General features: G+C 43.6%; 1 protein-coding gene across 1 annotated transcript in view; it reads right to left on the bottom strand.

The window, feature by feature from the left end:
- The window catches only part of LOC124796073 (chondroitin sulfate proteoglycan 4), a 543,527-nt gene that overhangs the window by 62,149 nt on the left and 460,391 nt on the right, over window positions 1–20,987 (bottom strand). The gene's annotated exons all lie outside the window — the stretch shown is intronic.

The raw sequence follows: 20,987 nt of genomic DNA, 5'->3' as shown, positions 1-20,987 counted from the left end.
GAAAGATCTAAGTCGAAATAAGACCCCCGAGAGTATATTCCGGCAGAGCTACTGAAGCCTTTGGAGAGGCAACCATGACAATACTATGCCATACGGTGTGCAAGGTGTACGAGACAGACTGCAAGAAGAACGGAGTAATTTCAATTTCAAAGAGAGCAGTTTCTGACAGCTGTGAATACTATCAAACTTTCAGTTTAATAGGCCATGTTTGCAAAATATTAACATGAATTCTTCACAGAAGAATGGTAAAACTGGCAGAAGTTGACGTCGGGGAAGCTCAGTTTGGATTCCACGCGAGCCAATATTGGCCCTACGACTTATCTTCGAAGATAGGTAAGACAGGGTTGTAGCCTATCTCTGATGTTATTCAACCTGCACACTGAGCGAGAGGTAAAGGAAACAGAAGAAAAATTAGGAGTAGCAATTAAAGTCCAGGGAGAAGAAACAAAAACTAAGGTTTGCCGATGACATTGTAATTCTGCAGAGACTGTAAAGAACTTGGAAGAGCAGTTGAACGGAATGGACATGGTCTTGAAAGGAAAATATAAGATAAACATTAGCAAAAGCAAAACAAAGATAATGGAATGTAGTCGAATTAAATCAGGGAGTCATATTAAGAAACGAGATATTTAAAATAGCAGACGTCTTTTGCTCTATGGGCAGCAAAATAAATGATTATGGCCGACAGGATATTAAATATGGACTGGCAGTGGCAAGAAAATAATTTATGTGGAAAAGAAGTTTTTTAAGATCGAATATAGATTTAAATGTTAGGAAGTAGCTATGAATGGAAATGAAACATGGACGATAAACAGTTCAGATAAAACGGCTATAGAAGCTTTCGAAATGTAGTACTACAGAAGAATGCTGAAGATTAGATGGGTCGGTCACATAACTAATGAGACAGTACAGAAAAGAACTGGGGACGAAAGAAATTTGTGGCACAGCCTGACTAGAAAAAGGGATCCGTTGATAGGAAACATTGTGGGATATCAAGGGATCACCAATTTAGTATTGGAGGGAAGTGTGGGCGATAAAAATCGTAGAGGGAGACCAAGAGATGAAAAAAGTAAGCAGATTCAGAAAGATGTAGGTGCAGTAGTTATTCGGAGACGAAGAGGCTCGCACAGGATAGAGTACCATGGACAGCTGCACCAAACGAGTTTGCAGACAGAAGACCACGACCAATGTGGCTAATCAGGACAGGCTATGCTCCATGCCAACCTCCCTGGCAGCCACCTTCTGTTCTACATTGTTCCACGATATTACAGCCCCTTAAAATATCGTATGTCTTATTACAAAGGTTTATATCCATCTCGGACTTAATTCCACAGAAATCTCAGGGTTTATGTGGAACAATAATTGAAACGTCAAACCCGCGCAGTTTGGCATCTCTGCGAGTTCTGCGAACCTCTGAGTGGCTTCAACGGTTTATGGCGTACGTGAAGTAAGTTATGCATCCACTTCCTCTCAGAACTCAGGCCACGATCCAGGCTACAGACAGTTTTGCACGGTAACAGCGTTGTATCTGCCGGGGGTGTGTTTTTCACAACGCTAGCCGAAGTTGGCTCCTGTAGTACAGAAAGCGAGTCATTGCAACTATTGCACAGGGTGGGTAGAGTGGTATCTGGCGTTCATAATGGTGTCTCTGCCTACACGCATCAGTTTATAGTGGGAGTAAGGCACTATCCAGGCCCTGCACTCGCCGCACGTGGCGCGACCGCCTAGCTGGGGCTGCTGGTGGAACGGGCAGCCGGGATGGGTTCATTTCCTGGCGGCGCACATAAAGACAGAGTCGTTACCCGATGGCCGTGCCGTGCCGTGCCCCACCGTCAAGCGGCGCCCTCGGTCCGATATTAGGGCGGCCTAACTGCTAGCGCCGGCTTTGCGCTGCAGCCACTACTTGCATCCCCGCGCATGCGCCGTGTTGCCAACGTTCGCTGGATCGTCGTTTCATACAACCGAGGCTTGAACTACTGGTGGGAGAACCTACTGTCACTCGTAGCTTACACGGGAGTGACGTCAAAACGACGAGTCTTCGCTAGGCGAAAGATCAGAAACTAAGGACTGAACAGTTGCACAGGTTACATCAATACTCAAGACAGGAAATGGGGGTTATCCGCTGAATTACACATCCTCATCCCTAACATATATTTGCAGTAGGAGTTTAGAAACTCGAGGACAACACGTTATTAATAGCCAGCACGGATTCAAAAAATATCGGTCTTGTAAAATACAACTAGCTCTGTATCCACACAAATTAGTGAGTGCCGTCGACAGCAGATGTCAAATTGAATTCATATTGTTAGATTTCGAGACGGCTTTTGACACCGCTCTTCACAAGCGACTCCTAATAAAATTGCGTACCTACGGAGTATCGCCTCAGTTGTATGACTGGATTCGTGATTTTCTGTCGGAAACGTCACAATTCGTAATAAATGACGGGAAGTCATCAAGTAAAACAGAAGTGAAATCTAGCGTCCCTCAAGGAATCTTACAGAGCCTCTGCTGTTCCTAATCTACATAAACGATTGAGGAGACAATCTGAGCAGCCCTCTTAGTTTGTTAGCAGACGATGCTGTCATTTTCCGTCTCGTGATGTCATCAGATGATCAAACCCAATTGCAAAACGATTTGCAGAAGATATCAGTATCGACCTAGAAGTAGCAATTGATTTCGTAAATCTATAAAAATCACACAAATCTAAAAGCTGTGAACTCAACCAAATACTTAAGGGTTGCAATTACGAATAGCTTAAATTAGAAGGATCACATAGATAATGTTGTGAAGAAAGCGAACCAAAGACTGAGATTTATTGGCAGAATACTTAGAAGATTCAACAGGTCTGCTGAAGAGACTGTGTACACTAGGCTTGCCTGTCGTCTCCTAGAGTATTGTTGCGCGGTGTGCGATCCACGTCAGATGCGATTAACGGGGGACACCGAAAACGTTCAAAGAAATGCAGGTTGTTTAGTGTTATGGCAAAACAGGGGAGAGAATGTCACGGATATGATATGCGAGTTGTGGTGGCAATCATGAAAATAAAGGTATCTTTCTACGAAATTTCGATCACGAACTTTCTCCTCTGAATACGAAAATATTTTGATGGCACCCACCAAAATAGGACGGAATGATCATTTTAATAAAACAATTGAAATCAGAGTTCGCACGGAAAGGTTTAAGTATTCGTTTTTCCACTGCACTGTTCGCGAGTGGAAAGGTAGAGAAATAGCTTCACTTACTTGTCAATTGCAGACTACTCTTGTGGATAAAATTCTATACGAACACGAAATTCTATAGTAGTCGAGAAATTTCAAATGGTACTAATTTCTCCCGAGAATATATTCTGATCCAAACTACCAGCACATTGAGAATCTTTCGGTAACGTACATATTGGTACAATTTGTTGTGATGAAATGATGCGAAATGTCTTATGAGTGATTAATAGAATTTCATTTTTTTGTTGTTTTCTTGTTTTAATTTGTGTGTTATGTTAGAATACATTTTCAGGACATCGGTGCATTGAAGATTTATCAGAAACACATCAGTCTTGGTACGATTTGTTATAATTAAACGTCTGTTAATGACATGTTGGTGGTAAAGGCCTTCAGGAGATCCTACGGCGAGAGACACTGTCAAAAAGTGTATGAGTTCACTGTAGTGTAGTGGAGAGAGATGTGGAGCTACAAAGTAGAAAGGAGTATGTTTGCGTCCAGATGTATTCAAATATTTCTTATACACCTAAGCGTTTGTAAAAAAGTCTGGGACTTCCTTACTAATTTAATAGAAGTTCCGTAATATTCGATGTTATGTTCATATAAGAGCACTCTCTCTCATGAGTGAATTTGTTAAGCTTTGTAAACATGCCAGGGAATAGCGACTTGCAAATTTCAAGAATGGTGGTTAGAGCCATATTACACTATCTGCTAAATTTGCGAAGATTATTCGATAATCTTTTTCTTGTACCTTTCTTCCATATCAGTGCAGGGTCGTCATAGTTGGTAATGAAATTGGCGTCGTTAATTCAAGGACTGACCGGATGCCCTTCCTGTCGCCACCTCGTTACGCCCATGACGCTATGTGCCTTAACTGTCTGCGTGTAGCGTTATTCATGTGAGAGATAGGGAAAGTTTTTTTTGTAAGTGTTTGTGAAACTTGTATCTCAGACAGGACTTGGGTATCACCCCTGTATTCACCTGGAGGGAAGTGGAAAACCACTTAAAACCACATTCAGGCTGGCCGGCACGCCGACTTTCATCGTCAACACACCGGCGGATTCCATCCGGGGCCGGCTCCCCTCCCCGTGCTGGAAGCGGCGCTTTAACAATCACGGCTATCAGGGCGGTTCGAAGATAACGGGATGATGAATATTGTAAACAATATGCTGATGTACGTAGATTCATGTGTATTCACTAGAAAATATATACTGCAATGTACTAGAGATGAGTGACAACTTTAATTTTTTGATGAGGCTGAAGAGTATAATTTGCTACTAATTGTTATGATCTTTTTCTGCCAAAGCAATTACACGCCTTTGCTTTTAAAAGTTCAAGGAAGAAAATCGTGCACTTAATATGTGGATAAATCGTAAGGCCATCTGTTGTCTGGAGTTAATTACACTGTGTCTGCTGATTCGTTCGTAGTACAATATCCATTCTATAAATGTCTTCCACCTATATTTACAGAACATTAAGTGCCTTCCACAGCTGAATAATGAAATCCATTATTTGTACTCGTGCTTGTGGAATCCAAAACTGCGTGTAATTGCTTTCTCAAAAAGAAACAAGGCAGTTTGTTTCAAAATATACAGTACAGTTCCATTAAAAGAACTAAAGTTGTCACACAACTCAAGAGCTTCACACATATTTGCTAATAAATATGTGTCAAGCGACACCAACAGAAAATCAGCGAGGAACCATATGTTCATCTTTGCCAGCCTGTTATCATTTAATTTGTCGTTGGCGAAAATCATTGTTTGGGAAGATTGCAGCAGGTGACAGAAGTGGTGCTCAAATGCGAACTTAAAGAAGAGGAAAGAGTGGTTCACTCCATCGCAAAAAGGGAACACCCCATTCGAACGATAGCTCACAGCGTCAGAAAAACATGTTGTGCATTTGGTGGAGGTACACAGCCATTGGTCATCATGAATTACTACCAAGGAATGAAACAAAAACACCTACTGCATATACTAAGCAGCTAAGACGACTTGCTGTCGGCATTTAAAAAAATCTGGTAAACCTGTGTTGCTAGCATCGTAGAAATGGCACGAACCTAAGTACCGACCGATATAAAAACAGTAAGCAACAATACATATTTCAATTTATTTTAGTTCGGTCGGAAGTAAAGGTTTTCGATTTCATGATTTTCTTATTTTTGGGCATCACACTCATGTATAACTGCCTCAATTATACTGCTTTTGCAAATTTGACTATACAGTGATCATCATATAAACGCCACGTGATTGATCACTGTACGATCAGATGTTCAATATGACGTGCGCGACGTGTCTGCAGTATGTAATGCAGCTGACCAGCATATAATAATAATGAATCATTCGTAAACGACGACACATCCTAAACTGCAATAATGCATAAAATAATTAAAGGAATGGTTAAATAGCGAATGCAGTATTATTGACATAGAAAGAGAGTAATTACAATAAATGTCTTTCAGAAAAAACGACAGGGAGAGTGTTCAACACTTGGTAATTTCGGAAGTTATTCATTACATGACGCACGCTATAAAGGATAAAATTGAGAAAGAGGTCAAAATATTGGTAATAATGGCGCAAATATTAAAAGTGATGATAGGTACTTTGGCCACACAAGACTGTCATTCATAACCAGCGACATAGCGCAACTCAATGTAAGCACAACACCAGATTTTTGAATTTTTAACTGCAAAATTGCAACGCTACAACCTCTCGGGATAGAATGAGATACGTGTATTTAATTTTGTATGAAACTGTCTGTAAACAAACAGGCTCTGACGTCAGCCATAGAGCACACCACATAAACTTGATAGCCTCTGATGTTCATCTTTGGCTTCCATCACATTAGTAAATAAAAAAAAAAGGTTCAAATGGCTCGGAGCACTATGGGACTTAACTTCTGAGGTTATAAGTACCCTAGGACGTACAATTACTTAAACCTAACTAACCTAAGGACATCACACACATCCATGCCGGAGGCAGGATTCGAACCTGGGACCGTAGCGGTCGCGCCGTTCCAGACTGTAGCACCTTGAACCTCTCGGCCACTCCGGCGGGCTTAGTAAATTCGACAATATGGCTTGAGATAATGGTGCCCGTACATGTAACGACCGTTTTTGGTGACCATTTTATGGCACAATTATCCAGTGTATGTCACATACGTTTGTTTTATTTGTGCCAGACGTTTTTGTCAGTATGTTCCCGTTTTTATGTTGTGGCAATTGCATTATATATCCTTTTTTAATATAGTTTGATAAGGACTTCGTTTATAGAAAGTCTTATCATGATAAACATTATGGTATTTGTAAATAGCAAATCCCGAAATCATGAGTGTACAGTAGGATAAACGATGTATACAGTCAAATGACGGAACTTTGTGATGATGGCGTTGGTCAAAACGCTTTGATCATATAAGATGATGCAAGGAATAGCGATCCAAACTGGACAGTGACTATGAGCTGTAAGAAGGGATTGCTGACCTCTATAAGTTTTTATTATGAAAGCCACAAAAAATTTAATATGTATAAGAAATTATGCATATTTTCATGGAAATGGAGTCCGCCCCCGGTAGCAGAGTGGTCAGCGTGGCAGAATGTCAATCCTAAGGGCCCGGATTCGATTACCGGCAGGATCGCAGATTTTCTCCGCTCAGGGACTGGGTGTCGTGTTGTCCTAATCATCATCATTTCATCCCCATCTGGCGCGCAAGTCGCCGAAGTGGCGTCAAATCGAAAGACTTGCACCAAGCGAACGGTCTACGCGAAGGGAGGCCCTAGTCACACGACATTTAATTTATGAAAATGGAACAAACCTGGAGCACTTCTTAAACGCAAGTTCTGTGTACATTGTATAGTCTGTCTTGTCTTTATTCTTCTGTTAGCTTCAAAACTGCCGGCAGAATATACGTGCACCCGTACTTACGTGCTGGGATTAAGCGATGAAATTCGAAAGGAGGGACTCGGGTGCAGCCACGGACTCCACTGGACTCGCGAGCCAGCGCCGCCACATTGGCGATGCAACGCGCGGCTGGCCCGAAAATATCCGCGCAATATCGCCGCCGACCCAATCTCGCCAGCCAGCCGATACCTGCCGGCTCGGAATAAGGAAACCGGGTCGACCGCCTGACATGTCGGTTGCCGCGCCGCATGAAAATCTCTCCCGGGAAGCAATAAACGGCCGAATATGTTGACTCTATAACAAAACAATAAAGCAGCCGCGGGGCGGAAGCGGCGCGCAGGCCGCCGCCATAAATCCGCCCTCCGGATTTATTCCGGAAGCCTGCTCGCACGCCTGGAGGGGAGAGGGGGTCTCAAGGAGGCGCCGACTCTTGCCCCCCCCCCCCCGCCTGCTCCTCTGACCTCCCCCCCCCCCCCCCCACCGCCATGCCCGGCCCCACCCACTCCTACTGGCGAGACAGTATCTGCGAGCTGCTCCCATCCGCGCCGAGCGACTTAACAAGGAACAATTAAGCTACAGAGATAATAAAAACTGTTATACTCGCGAAGAGTTCGTGACCGGCGTACGGCGACCCGTCCGCAACCTCACCACCGGCCGTTACTTGCGTCTTTACACCCCCAAAGCGCGGCGCTCCTTCACTGCACCGCTCCACGTCTTTGTCTCCATCGCATCTTCTTCATCAAACTTTATTATCCGCTATAAATGGCAAGAGGGGGACGAAACGCGAGATGGCGCGTCTTAAATATCCCGTCTCGACTCACTTCATTAAATGGATTCCTTAGCCGGCGGCCAAAAAAAAAAAAGTAAAATGAATCTGAAGCGTTATACTACCACTCTAAAAGACGACAAAACTGTGGAATCATTTGACTGTATAATTTTCTGCAAGTTACATTCCACAACTTCAGCTCTTTGTAGAAAATATTTAATCATAAAATATTATATTGGTTATTACCTCTTCGATATCCGAAGTGTTCCGAAATTAAAGCGGCATTCTGGTCTATAGCAGTAAATCAGATCAAGTTTTTCATCTATCGAAATAAAACAGCTGGTAATTTTAAATGAACAGTACGTTAGATTACATCTGTAAGTTCCATTTCCGATAGTGTCCTTGTTTGAACCACTGAATGTTTACTGTTAGCTAACAAAATTTTCAACGAACGAACTAGCTTGCAGCTTTTGGAAATTTCAATTCCTACAAATACAGCCGGAATGTTATTTATTTGTATATCCTTAAGTGCACGTGGGTGTTTCATCTTCTGATGTTTACATGAATTTTTCGTTGTCTGAAATAATTGGTTTATGAATACACACTATTATTTTTACAAAAAGTTTATTCTAACACATGACATGTTCGTAAAATTACTTTGTGATTTATTTAGAATACTTTGCTAGTAAATGTAAAGCATCACCGAGAATAAACTGTCAGATTAGCTGTCAACGGTATTTCACGAAAATATTCTACACAAATAGAACTTACGTGATTATAGCAATTTAGCAACGAATAGTCGACAGTTTACTCACTAAGGCAATATGGGCATCTGTTCCAACTAGATGTAAACTGACCTCTATGTGTAGCTTTGATAATGGCATTATAGCCGAATCAAGCGTCTAGTGCAGAAGAAACCTCACAAATTAAAATATTTCCAATTTACCTTGAGCTATTGCCGAGTGGTTCTAGACGCTACAGTCTGGAACCTCGCGACCGCTACGGTCGCACGCTCGAATCCTGCCTCGGGCATGGATGTGTGTGATGTCCATAGGTTAGTTGGGTTTAAGTAGTTCTACGTTCTAGGGGACTGATGACCTCAGCAGTTAAGTTCCATAGTGCTCAGAACCATTTGAACCATTTTGAACCTTGAGCTATTCATTATAAACCTCATATTATGAAGTAATCTATGCTGCGTGCCTGGTCGAAAAGAAAATACTTCGAAAGTCCATTGTCACGAAGTTTTAAGTGATTTCTGGGTGAGAACTCCTGTTTAATGGAAGACCGGATAAAGTCCTAATAATGCGACGGTGTGTGGTAAGTTGAATATTGAACTCTTGCCTATGGTACTTTTCGATGCTTTATCGCAAGCAGTATCTAATTTTCCACGGGTACCACATATTATGTTACCACTTTTAGAGGCGTCAATATTAGATTTGCCCTTTGTATTTTTCAATGAAACTGTATTATATATTGTTAGGAAGAGGAATTTTGTTTTACCACTCAGGCTTTAGTAACATTGCATAAGTCTCTTTCCGTTAATTGTGTTCGTGCTTGGATATTGTCTCGGTCTGTCACTAGTCTATAACTTTGTCTGCGCACGTTGTCTTTATCCAGTATTTATTTCTATAGGTTCTGCGCAATCCCCTTCATTTTAACTATGGACTATCACCCTTAGCACGCTGTGTGTTTCATAAATTGGACGTGAATGACGGGGAACGGCTCTAAGCCAATTATCCTTTTGCTATGAGTTACTCAGCCCTATTTAGTACTTTTCCGGTAAGGTTAATACGATACTGTACTTCAGTTTCCCTTTATTCCTCAGTCCATTGTTAAGAATTCTTTGTGATATTTTTTTCTTTACTAATTCTGTACAGATCACCCGAGGATGCGTCTTCAGTTGACATGAGAACGGTCGTAACTTTGAATAAAACTATTTTACAGCCACAGCCTATCATTTCATTCAAAATCTTCAATTACAGTTACAGATACCTGCTTAAAGTTATGTATAAAGGATCGATCGCCGCAGTCCTACACAGTGGAATGTGTCTGGCTCCCCAGCTATCTTCACGCGCTATTTCAGTTATATTTTTATGTCTTACTGGGTCCTGACTCTACCATGCTTTTAAGTTTCTGATTTTTTTGATACCACAACAACAATATGTTTACTCGTGGGGATGTCTGTGAGTTAATCGAATATATACATCCAGTTACCCATTTTGCTTAATGTTCCATTGGACTGAGATTTATTGAAATACAGAAATCCGTATAGATCACGATGGCAGGTCTTAATGCAATTTGATTACATCCGGTATAAGAGAAACTGAAAGCAGAATATCAAAGTACCTTAGTATAGCTAAATTAATCCAATTAAAAAGTTATATTTTAATTAGTACTAAATTAATTACTGTAAGCCCATTGAAACATTAATTACTTTATTACTTACAAATGGTGATTACACATTTCTCGAAGTATATCATTTTAAATTATAATCAGTATTGTATTCGAAACTGACCAGCCAACAGTAATGTTATAATGCTTTGTGACCTGTTAGTTATGAAGTAAGTACATACGTTTGAGACTTGAGTGTAGATCTCAATACAGACACGGCAGAATGCCATACACGTATTCAGGCACCAACATGCAACAGCTACACCCAAGACCAGCTGGGTCTCTCGTATGAGACATACTTGAGTCAGCTATCGTTAGCTGCTATAAAATTTAATTAGCAAGTTTAGGTTGAGAACATGTCAACCATATTGAATAACTGCCGTGTAAGCGTGAGTGACATGTGTCATCTGGTTGTAAAATAGAACTGGAGTATCTTAACTTTGTTTCTTTTACTTCATGAGTTCCCGCCCATCAACTATAAACCGTATTTTACATATAGTGAATCGATGGACCTACAGCTGTGGGAAAGCTTACGAGCAAAAACGAGAATAGGTACTGTGCAGCTGACGCATTACACTTAAGGCAAATACTAGATTTATGTAAACATTTGCCTGAAGTGATCAGATATGCCGCAACGTAGAACAAAACATTTACGGAAATGAGGGAAACATTCAATGCTTGGCTGCTTTTTACACTACCTAAATAGTTTTGTGTGGTCCAGTTCTCTGCAGGAAACAAGGAAGGCATTACACGTACGAAATAAATAAAATTTAGTGTTCAAGGTAGTAGAGGGAAGGGATCCAATAACCCGAAGACGATCTACTTCTACATCCACAGACATACACGGCCAATCGTTGTGAAGTTCATGGCAGAAGGCACGCTCCAATACCTTCCCGTTCCAGTAGCGTAATGAACTCGCAAAAATAACTGATTATGTTCTTCTTTGGGTGCGTTAATTAGTCTACCTTCTCTTCACGGTTCTTACCTGAGCGATACGCAGGTGTACGAAGAATAACTCCAGGTTCTTCACTTAATATTTCTAAATTGAAACTTCGTGAGTGCTTTCGCGGGATAATTGACGACTATTTTGAAGCGTGTATCAGTTGACGTTATTCAACACATCCCGTAAGTTCTTCCGTAAGCAAACAAACCTGTGCCCATTCCTGTCGCCCTTCCTCGTAAACGTTCTGTACCTCCTGTTAGTCTTACCTGGAATGTGTGCCACATACTTGGGCATTATTCTAAGACGTGAGGCAAAGGTGCTTTGTAAACAGTCTCTTTTGTAGACTGACTGCATTTTTCAGATATCCTGCCACCGAGACGATGTCTGCAGTCTGTATTACTTACAGCTGAGGCAATGTGGCCATTCGCTTTCATTTCCCTACAAACTGTTGCACCAATATATTTATAAAATAGTGACTCACTGATGATTTAGTCATACAGTAATACTTTTCTACGTTTTGTGGAGCGCATAATTTTACATTTGTCCGTCTCCGAAATGAATGGTCAGCGTAGGCGACTGCCATGCGGAGGACCCGGTTTCGATTCCCGGTACTGCCAGAGATTTTTCGTTCGTCAGAGGACTGGTACGGGGTGCTCTTGGCTTCGTGATGCCACCTGAGCTACCTGACCGATCAGTAGAGGCTCCAAGGCCTGGAAAGTCGGCGAAACGGCCTGGAGAACTGTGTGCTGACAACACGATACCGCATCCGCATGACCCTGCGAAGTAGAGAATGACACGGCGGACGGTAGACACCCTTGGGTTAAAATGGTTCAAATGGCTCTGAGCACTACGGGACTCAACTGCTGAGGTCATTAGTCCCCTAGAACCTAGAACTAGTTGAACTTAACTAACCTAAGGACATCACAAACATCCATGCCCGAGGCAGGATTCGAACCTGCGACCGTAGCAGTCTTGCGGTTCCAGACTGCAGCGCCTTTAACCGCACGGCCACTTCGGCCGGCACACCCTTGGGCCTTCACAGCCTGGCGAGGAGCTTGTTTGTAATATGACATTTATGAAGAGGTTCTGATGATTTCAGGCGTATAAATGACGCTACCAGTTTCCTTTCGAATAGCTTTTATATTTAATTATACATACATCAAAAAAAGTTTTGCATCACCCCAGTTCCCAGAACTCCTGAAGATAGGCGTTGACTGTCGATATTATATCACAGACACAGTCCCTTTGACTGTTCAGAGATGTCACTAAAGCCACCCAAAGATGTAAACAACAGTGCATGAGCAGCGCATATTAGACGAAGGGGGTCCGACAGTCGATCAGTTCCAGTCATTCCACCAGGAAGGAAGTACACAACTCGTGTTGTCAGTAGTTCAACCATGCCTAGACGGTCACTACAGCGGTTCGATCGCGAACGCATTGTTACTTTATGCCAGGAAGGGTTCTCAACAAGGGAAGTGTCCAGGCGTCTCGGAGTGAACCAAAGCGATGTTGTTCGGACATGGAGGAGATAGAGAGACAGAAACTGTCGATGACATGCCTCGCTCAGGCAAGGGGTACTACTGCTGTGGATGACCGCTACCTACGGATTATGGCTCGGAGGAATCCTGACAGCAAAGCCACCGTGTTGAATAATGCTTTTCGTGCAGCCACAGGACGTCGTGTTACGACTCAAACTGTTCGCAATAGGCTGCATGATGCGCAACTTCACTGCCGACGTCCATGGCGATGTCCATCTTCGCAGCCATGACACCATGCAGCCTTGTACAGATGGGCCCAACAACATGCCGAATGGACCTCCCTGGATTGGCATCACGTTCTCTTCACCGATGGGTGTCGCATATGCCTTCAACCAGAAAATCGTCGGAGACGTGTTTGGAGGCAACCTGGTCAGGCTGAACGCCTTATACACGCTGCCCAGCGAGTGCAGCAAGGTGAAGGTTCCCTGCTGTTTTGGGGTGGCTTTATGTAGGGCCAACGTACGCCGCTGATGGTCTTGGACAGCGCCGTAACGCCTGTACGATACGTGAATGCCATCCTCCGACCGATAGTGGAACCATATCGGCAGTATTTGGAGAGGCATTCGTCTTCATGGACGACAATTCGCGCCCCCATCGTGCACATCTTGTGAATGACTTCCTTAGGGATAACGACATCGCTCGACTAGAGTGGCCAGCATGTTCTCCAGACATGAACCCTATCGAACATGGGCTGGGATAGATCGAGAAGGGCTGTTTATGGACGACGTGACCCACCAACCACTCGGAGAGATCTACGCCGAATCGCCGTTGAGAAGTGGGACAATTTGGACCAGCAGTACCTTGATGAATTTGTGGATAGTATGCCACGACGAATACAGGCATGCATCCATGCAAGAGGACGTGCTGCTGGGTATTAGAGCTACCGGTGTGTACAGCAATCTGGACCACCACCTTTGAAGGTCTCGCTGTATGGTGGTACGACATGCAATGTGTGGTTTTCATGAGCAATAAGAAGGGCGGAAATGATGTTTATGCTAATGTCTACTGCAATTTTTCTGTGCAGGTTCCGGAACTCTTGGAACAGTGGTGACGCAAAACTTTTTTTTATTATGTGTATATCTGACGACAATTGCATGTTCTTTTCTTGCTATTGGCGTTGTTCCTGTGGTGCTAGTGCTATCACCATTAAATTCTTTTTTTAGAGAGGTAAGTCATGTGTACAATGTTTATGTCACAAGCATCCAATTTGAAAGGAGGCCATGGTATAGTAAATTAGTATTAAGTATAAAGGTGCCAGCCGCCTGAGCTCATACCATTTAAACGCGCAACACATCGTAAGACCGTCGCTGTCATCCTGAACCGAGAACACCTCTGTTATACTTTTGTTATTACCATTTTGCTGACGCAATTTCTCATCGGCGGTCGGAGTTAAAACGCTGCTTATGAGAGGATATTTTTCCTGTCTTCAGTCGCCTGACTAAAGGACATATACTGATGTGGCAGTAGTTTCCCCGATGAGACCACATGAAGAGTGAGCGACATTGAAGGTACACTCACGTGAGCGCGTGAGGGAATGACTTATATGAGTTATTTCCTGAACAGTCCCAAATAATTTTGAAACGAGTCACACCGGGAGGGGGGGGGGGGGGGCAGGGGGCAGAGCGGTGTGCGGGTGGGTATACCATAGCGTAGTAACAAAAAGGGCCAGTGTACAGGCCGGAACGGGTGAGCTTTTCAGGCGGTTTTTCACATCCCCTAGGTGAATTCTGGGCTTGTACCCAACTCCCGGTACTGTAACACGATTCGAAAACATTCAGAACACTTAAGCTCACTTCCACGTAAGTAACACTACACGCGGACAGTTGGGGTACACGTATTCTGTCCAAGTGGGCAAGGGATGGCAACAAGAAGGAAATTCTTTAATATAACCATGCCAAACCCGTAGATAACAATGCCAACCCTGCGGTGATACGGGACGAATGCACGGAAAAGGGAAGAAGAAGTAATTTATGTTTCCTAAGGATCAACGAGGATTAAAATCCACGTACCAGAAAAAAAACCATTAGTTCCTAAAAAATTTCAGTCTGTGTGTGTGTGTGTGTGTGTGTGTGTGTACAAGAGTTAGTTGGCTTTGATTTACCCTTATTTAATTCTATGAATTTACCACGTGACATTTATTCTGCGATGTGCTGGACACTTTTACATAAGATGCGCCAAACATATAGAGGAAACTGTAGAACGTTACTGCGGGTTTGCCTTTTATAAAAATAGAAAGAAAATCCATTAAAAGTAATACAGAAACATAAAACTGCGTATCGTAGCTGCTAATGTGACGATTTTCTAGACACGTTCTATTTGGCCCATTTTGAAACCGTTTCAAAACGCCATTGCATGCTGTTAAAACAGATTCAAAAATATTATCAAGGAAAGTAAAAACGTAAGAAATTGTGGTACTTCTCTCTTCGTATCTACAAAAAGAGCGATATGCGAGCTGTGACACTTGTTGCAGTCTAGTGAAATGTCCCCGCATTCATTTCTTCACAGCCTTACGTCAATTTCATTGCGAACCGTATTTGGTATCCATAGACACTAGGCTGAACCTATGTTTTCTGATAGAAAACCGACAAAAAAGGTTTTTAGGTAGTTTTCATGTCAACAGTCTCTACAATTTAAGGCTGCTATTTCATTGTATGAAATTTCACTTTATAATTTATGATTGCAATGACAGCTTTCTCTGCTGCTACGATGTCGTTATTCGCCTGCATTGAAGAATACAGTCACTATGGTAGTTTTGTATGTTGCAGTTACAGTGACCGGTACGACCGTCATAATGCTTCAGCAGGTAATTGGAAATTTTTGCAGTTTCCAGTGGCTAGTACAATGTGGCTAGAAACTGCCTTTACACTTGGGCTAAATGCATGTAACAGAGTAACAAGTGAGGTATTTAATATTTGAACTCTGTATCTCAGTCACTGATATGGCAACATTGCTCCTCAGGTGAATTGCAACGTGGTTGCCGCTTAACTACCACGTGAATCCTGGGGAAGAGAATAAATTTCGTATGTAGAGCAGTTTATTGTTTTCCTGTTTGTCTTTGGAGAAGAACAATAACAGATTGCGATGACCTCACTTTGGAAGAGCGCTTAGTGACAATTGTTTGAGTCCATGTCCAAAGCATAAGAAAGAAAATATCTCGCAGGGAATGGAGATGTCTCACGAACAGTTCGGTTAGGAGCCACCAAGTTCACTGACGTCGATCACGCGGGAGATGAAAACTTCTCGCCTGGAAATTGTATCGGCTGTCTCTCGCTCCGGTCATCCATCAACCTAAAGGGAAACGTGACCGAAGTTGGTGCATCAGTGATGCATTTGCCCTGTAAGTCGACCAGAAAGCGTGCTGCAGAAAGTGGAGTTAAAAGGAGCACAATGCAGTTCCACTTGAAAATGGGCACTGTAGCTGATGAAGTAGATGAGTAGGCAGACATATAGGCATATGAAGCTGTGCAGGGTTAAAGGTGCCTTACATACAGATGTTTTGGGACAATTACTGTGCCATTAAAATAGCAATGAAGTAGTTGCAAGTGTAAAAGAACTTCCTGGCTACCGTTTAGTGCAATTACTACGACAGAAAATATTTTGTACAAAAGATGCGTTTGTTAATTGGAGTTCTGAAATGCGCGCTAAAAAGCTCTCGGTGGTCGCGTGGACCTATTATGATGTCTCTGATTACTAAGCTATCGGTCCGACACTAAGGGTCTTACGGCTCTTTGTACATTTCCCTCAGTATCTCGTTGACGAAAAAAGCCGCGCGGGGTTAGCCGATCGGTCTGAGGAGCTACAGTCATGGGCTGTGCGGCTGGTTCCGGCGGAGGTTCGAATCCTCCCTCGGAAATGGGTGTGTGTGTTTGTCCTTAGGACAATTTAGATTTTGTAGTGTGTAGGCTAAGGGACTGATGACCTTAGCAGTTAAGTCCCATAAGATTTGACACACATTTGAACATTTTTTTGAAGCACAAAGTCGTATGAAAACGATTTTGCCCATCCTGAAGTGCTCAAGAATCTGCTCCCGAAAGAATTTTATGTGGCTTGATTTGGAGAAAGTTGGTACCAAAATAAATCAGGTTTCCATGATATCGAGTTCACTTATGGCTATTAAAATTCCGCTATGATTTTTCTAAAATTCTTAGCGATTTTACAAACTGGAGCACATGAGTTGGACTGGGAGCAACAGATAATCTGACACCAGAAACGAAGAGTTTGAGAGGTGAGGGGTCCATTAATTCATATCAGTTGTCTTCTGAAAAATTGAAACTAAGAGGACCGTACAAAATAAGGACGTCCGCGTCTTCTACATCTACATTCTACATTGATACTCCGCAAGCCACCCAACGGTGTGTGGCGGAGGGCACTTTACGTGCCACTGTCATTACCTCCCTTTCCTGTTCCAGTCGCGTATGGTTCGCGGGAAGAACGACTGTCTGAAAGCCTCCGTGCGCGCTCTAATCTCTCTAATTTTACATTCGTGATCTCCTCGGGAAGTATAAGTAGGGGGAAGCAATATATTCGATACCTCATCCAGAAACGCACCCTCTCGAAACCTGGCGAGCAAGCTACACCGCGATGCAGAGCGCCTCTCTTGCAGAGTCTGCCACTTGAGTTTATTAAACATCTCCGTAACGCTATCACGGTTACCAAATAACCCAGTGACGAAACGCGCCGCTCTTCTTTGGATCTTCTCTATCTCCTCCGTCAACCCGACCTGGTACGGATCCCACACTGATGAGCAATACTCAAGTATAGGTCGAACGAGTGTTTTGTAAGCCACCTCCTTTGTTGATGGACTACATTTTCTAAGCACTCTCCCAATGAATCTCAACCTGGTACCCGCCTTACCAACAATTAGTTTTATATGATCATTCCACTTCAAATCGTTCCGTACGCATACTCCCAGATATTTTACAGAAGTAACTGCTACCAGTGTTTGTTCCGCTATCATATAATCATACAATAAAGGATCCTTCTTTCTATGTATTCGCAATACATTACATTTGTCTATGTTAAGGGTCAGTTGCCACTCCCTGCACCAAGTGCCTATCCGCTGCAGATCTTCCTGTATTTCGCTACAATTTTCTAATGCAGCAACTTCTCTGTATACTACAGCATCATCCGCGAAAAGCCGCATGGAACTTCCGACACTATCTACTAAGTCATTTATATATATTGTGAAAAGCAATGGTCCCATAACACTCCCCTGTGGCACGCCAGAGGTTACTTTAACGTCTGTAGACGTCTCTCCATTGATAACAACATGCTGTGTTCTGTTTGCTAAAAACTCTTCAATCCAGCCACACAGCTGGTCTGATATTCCGTAGGCTCTTACTTTGTTTATCAGGCGACAGTGCGGAACTGTATCGAACGCCTTCCGGAAGTCAAGAAAAATAGCATCTACCTGGGAGCCTGTATCTAATATTTTCTGGGTCTCATGAACAAATAAGGCGAGTTGGGTCTCACACGATCGCTGTTTCCGGAATCCATGTTGATTCCTACATAGTAGATTCTGGGTTTCCAGAAATGACATGATACGCGAGCAAAAAACATGTTCTAAAATTCTACAAGAGATCGACGTAAGAGATATAGGTCTATAGTTTTGCGCATCTGCTCGACGACCCTTCTTGAAGACTGGGACTATCTGTGCTCTTTTCCAATCATTTGGAACCCTCCGTTCCTCTAGAGACTTGCGGTACACGGCTGTTAGAAGGGGGGCAAGTTCTTTCGCGTACTCTGTGTAGAATCGAATTGGTATCCCGTCAGGTCCAGTGGACTTTCCTCTATTGACTGATTCCAGTTGCTTTTCTATTCCTTGGACACTTATTTCGATGTCAGCCATTTTTTCGTTTGTGCGAGGATTTAGAGAAGGAACTGCAGTGCGGTCTTCCTCTGTGAAACAGCTTTGGAAAAAGGTGTTTAGTATTTCAGCTTTACGCGTGTCATCCTCTGTTTCAATGCCATCATCATCCCGTAGTGTCTGGATATGCTGTTTCGAGCCACTTACTGATTTAACGTAAGAGCAGAACTTCCTAGGATTTTCTGTCAAGTCGGTACATAGAATTTTACTTTCGAATTCAATGAACGCTTCACGCATAGCCCTCCTTACGCAAACTTTGACATCGTTTAGCTTCAGTTTGTCTGAGAGGTTTTGGCTGCGTTTAAACTTGGAGTGGAGCTCTCTTTGCTTTCGCAGTAGTTTCCTAACTTTGTTGTTGTACCACGGTGGGTTTTTCCCGTCCCTCACAGTTTTACTCGGCACGTACCTGTCTAAAACGCATTTTACGATTGCCTTGAACTTTTTCCATAAACACTCAACATTGTCAGTGTCGGAACAGAAATTTTCGTTTTGATCTGTTAGGTAGTCTGAAATCTGCCTTCTATTACTCTTGCTAAACAGATAAACCTTCCTCCCTTTTTTTATATTCCTATTAACTTCCATATTCAGGGATGCTGCAACGGCCTTATGATCACTGATTCCCTGTTCTGTACATACAGATTCGAAAAGTTCGGGTCTGTTTGTTATCAGTAGGTCCAAGATGTTATCTCCACGAGTCGGTTCTCTGTTTAATTGCTCGAGGTAATTTTCGGATAGTGCACTCAGTATAATGTCACTCGATGCTCTGTCCCTACCACCCGTCCTAAACATCTGAGTGTGCCAGTCTATATCTGGTAAATTGAAATCTCCACCTAAGACTATAACATGCTGAGAAAATTTATGTGAAATGTATTCCAAATTTTCTCTCAGTTGTTCTGCCACTAATGCTGCTGAGTCGGGAGGTCGGTAAAAGGAGCCAATTATTAACCCAGTTCGGTTGTTTAGTGTAACCTCTACCCATAATAATTCACAGGAACTATCCACTTCTACTTCACTACAGGATAAACTACTACTAACAGCGATGAACACTCCACCACCGGTTGCATGCAATCTATCCTTTCTAAACACCGTGTGTACCTTTGTAAAAATTTCGGCAGAATTTATCTCTGGTTTAAGCCAGCTTTCTGTACCTATAACGATTTCAGCTTCGGTGCTTTCTATCAGCGCTTGAAGTTCCGGTACTTTACCAACGCAGCTTCGACAGTTGACAATTACAATACCGATTGCTGCTTGGTCCCCGCATGTCCTGACTTTGCCCCGCACCCGTTGAGGCTGTTGCCCTTTCTGTACTTGCCCAAGGCCATCTAACCTAAAAAACCGCCCAGCCCACGCCACACAACCCCTGCTACCCGTGTAGCCGCTTGTTGCGTGTAGTGGACTCCTGACCTATCCAGCGGAACCCGAAACCCCACCACTCTATGGCGCAAGTCGAGGAATCTGCAGCCCACACGGTCGCAGAACCGTCTCAGCCTCTGATTCAGACCCTCCACTCGGCTCTGTACCAAAGGTCCGCAGTCAGTCCTGTCGACGATGCTGCAGATGGTGAGCTCTGCTTTCATCCCGCTAGCGAGACTGGCAGTCTTCACCAAATCAGATAGCCGCCGGAAGCCAGAGAGGATTTCCTCCGATCCATAGCGACACACATCATTGGTGCCGACATGAGCGACCACCTGCAGATGGGTGCACCCTGTACCCTTCATGGCATCCGGAAGGACCCTTTCCACATCTGGAATGACTCCCCCCGGTATGCACACGGAGTGCACATTGGTTTTCTTCCCCTCTCTTGCTGCCATTTCCCTAAGGGGCCCCATTACGCGCCTGACGTTGGAGCTCCCAACTACCAGTAAGCCCACCCTCTGCGACTGCCCGGATCTTGCAGACTGAGGGGCAACCTCTGGAACAGGACAAGCAGCCATGTCAGGCCGAAGATCAGTATCAGCCTGAGACAGAGCCTGAAACCGGTTCGTCAGACAAACTGGAGAGGCTTTCCGTTCAGCCCTCCGGAATGTCTTTCGCCCCCTGCCACACCTTGAAACGACCTCCCACTCTACCACAGGTGAGGGATCAGCCTCAATGCGGGCAGTATCCCGGGCAACCACAGTCGTAGTCCGATCAGGGGATGCGTGGGACGAGCTGGCCGTCCCCGACAAGCCCCCATCCCGACCCCCACAGTGATGCCCATTGGCAACAGCCTCAAGCTGTGTGACCGAAGCCAACACTGCCTGAAGCTGGGAGCGAAGGGATGCCAACTCAGCCTGCATCCGAACACAGCAGTTGCAGTCCCTATCCATGCTAAAAACTGTTTTGCTAAGAACGTCTGAACTAATCTACAGAGAGCGCAAACAAATCGACAAAAT

Source organism: Schistocerca piceifrons, chromosome 4 (assembly GCF_021461385.2).
Source record: "Schistocerca piceifrons isolate TAMUIC-IGC-003096 chromosome 4, iqSchPice1.1, whole genome shotgun sequence".
In the NCBI taxonomy this organism is placed as follows: Eukaryota; Metazoa; Arthropoda; class Insecta; order Orthoptera; family Acrididae; genus Schistocerca; species Schistocerca piceifrons.
The sequence above is the reverse complement of the archived record's forward strand: the minus strand, read 5'-3'. Positions and strand labels throughout refer to the sequence as shown.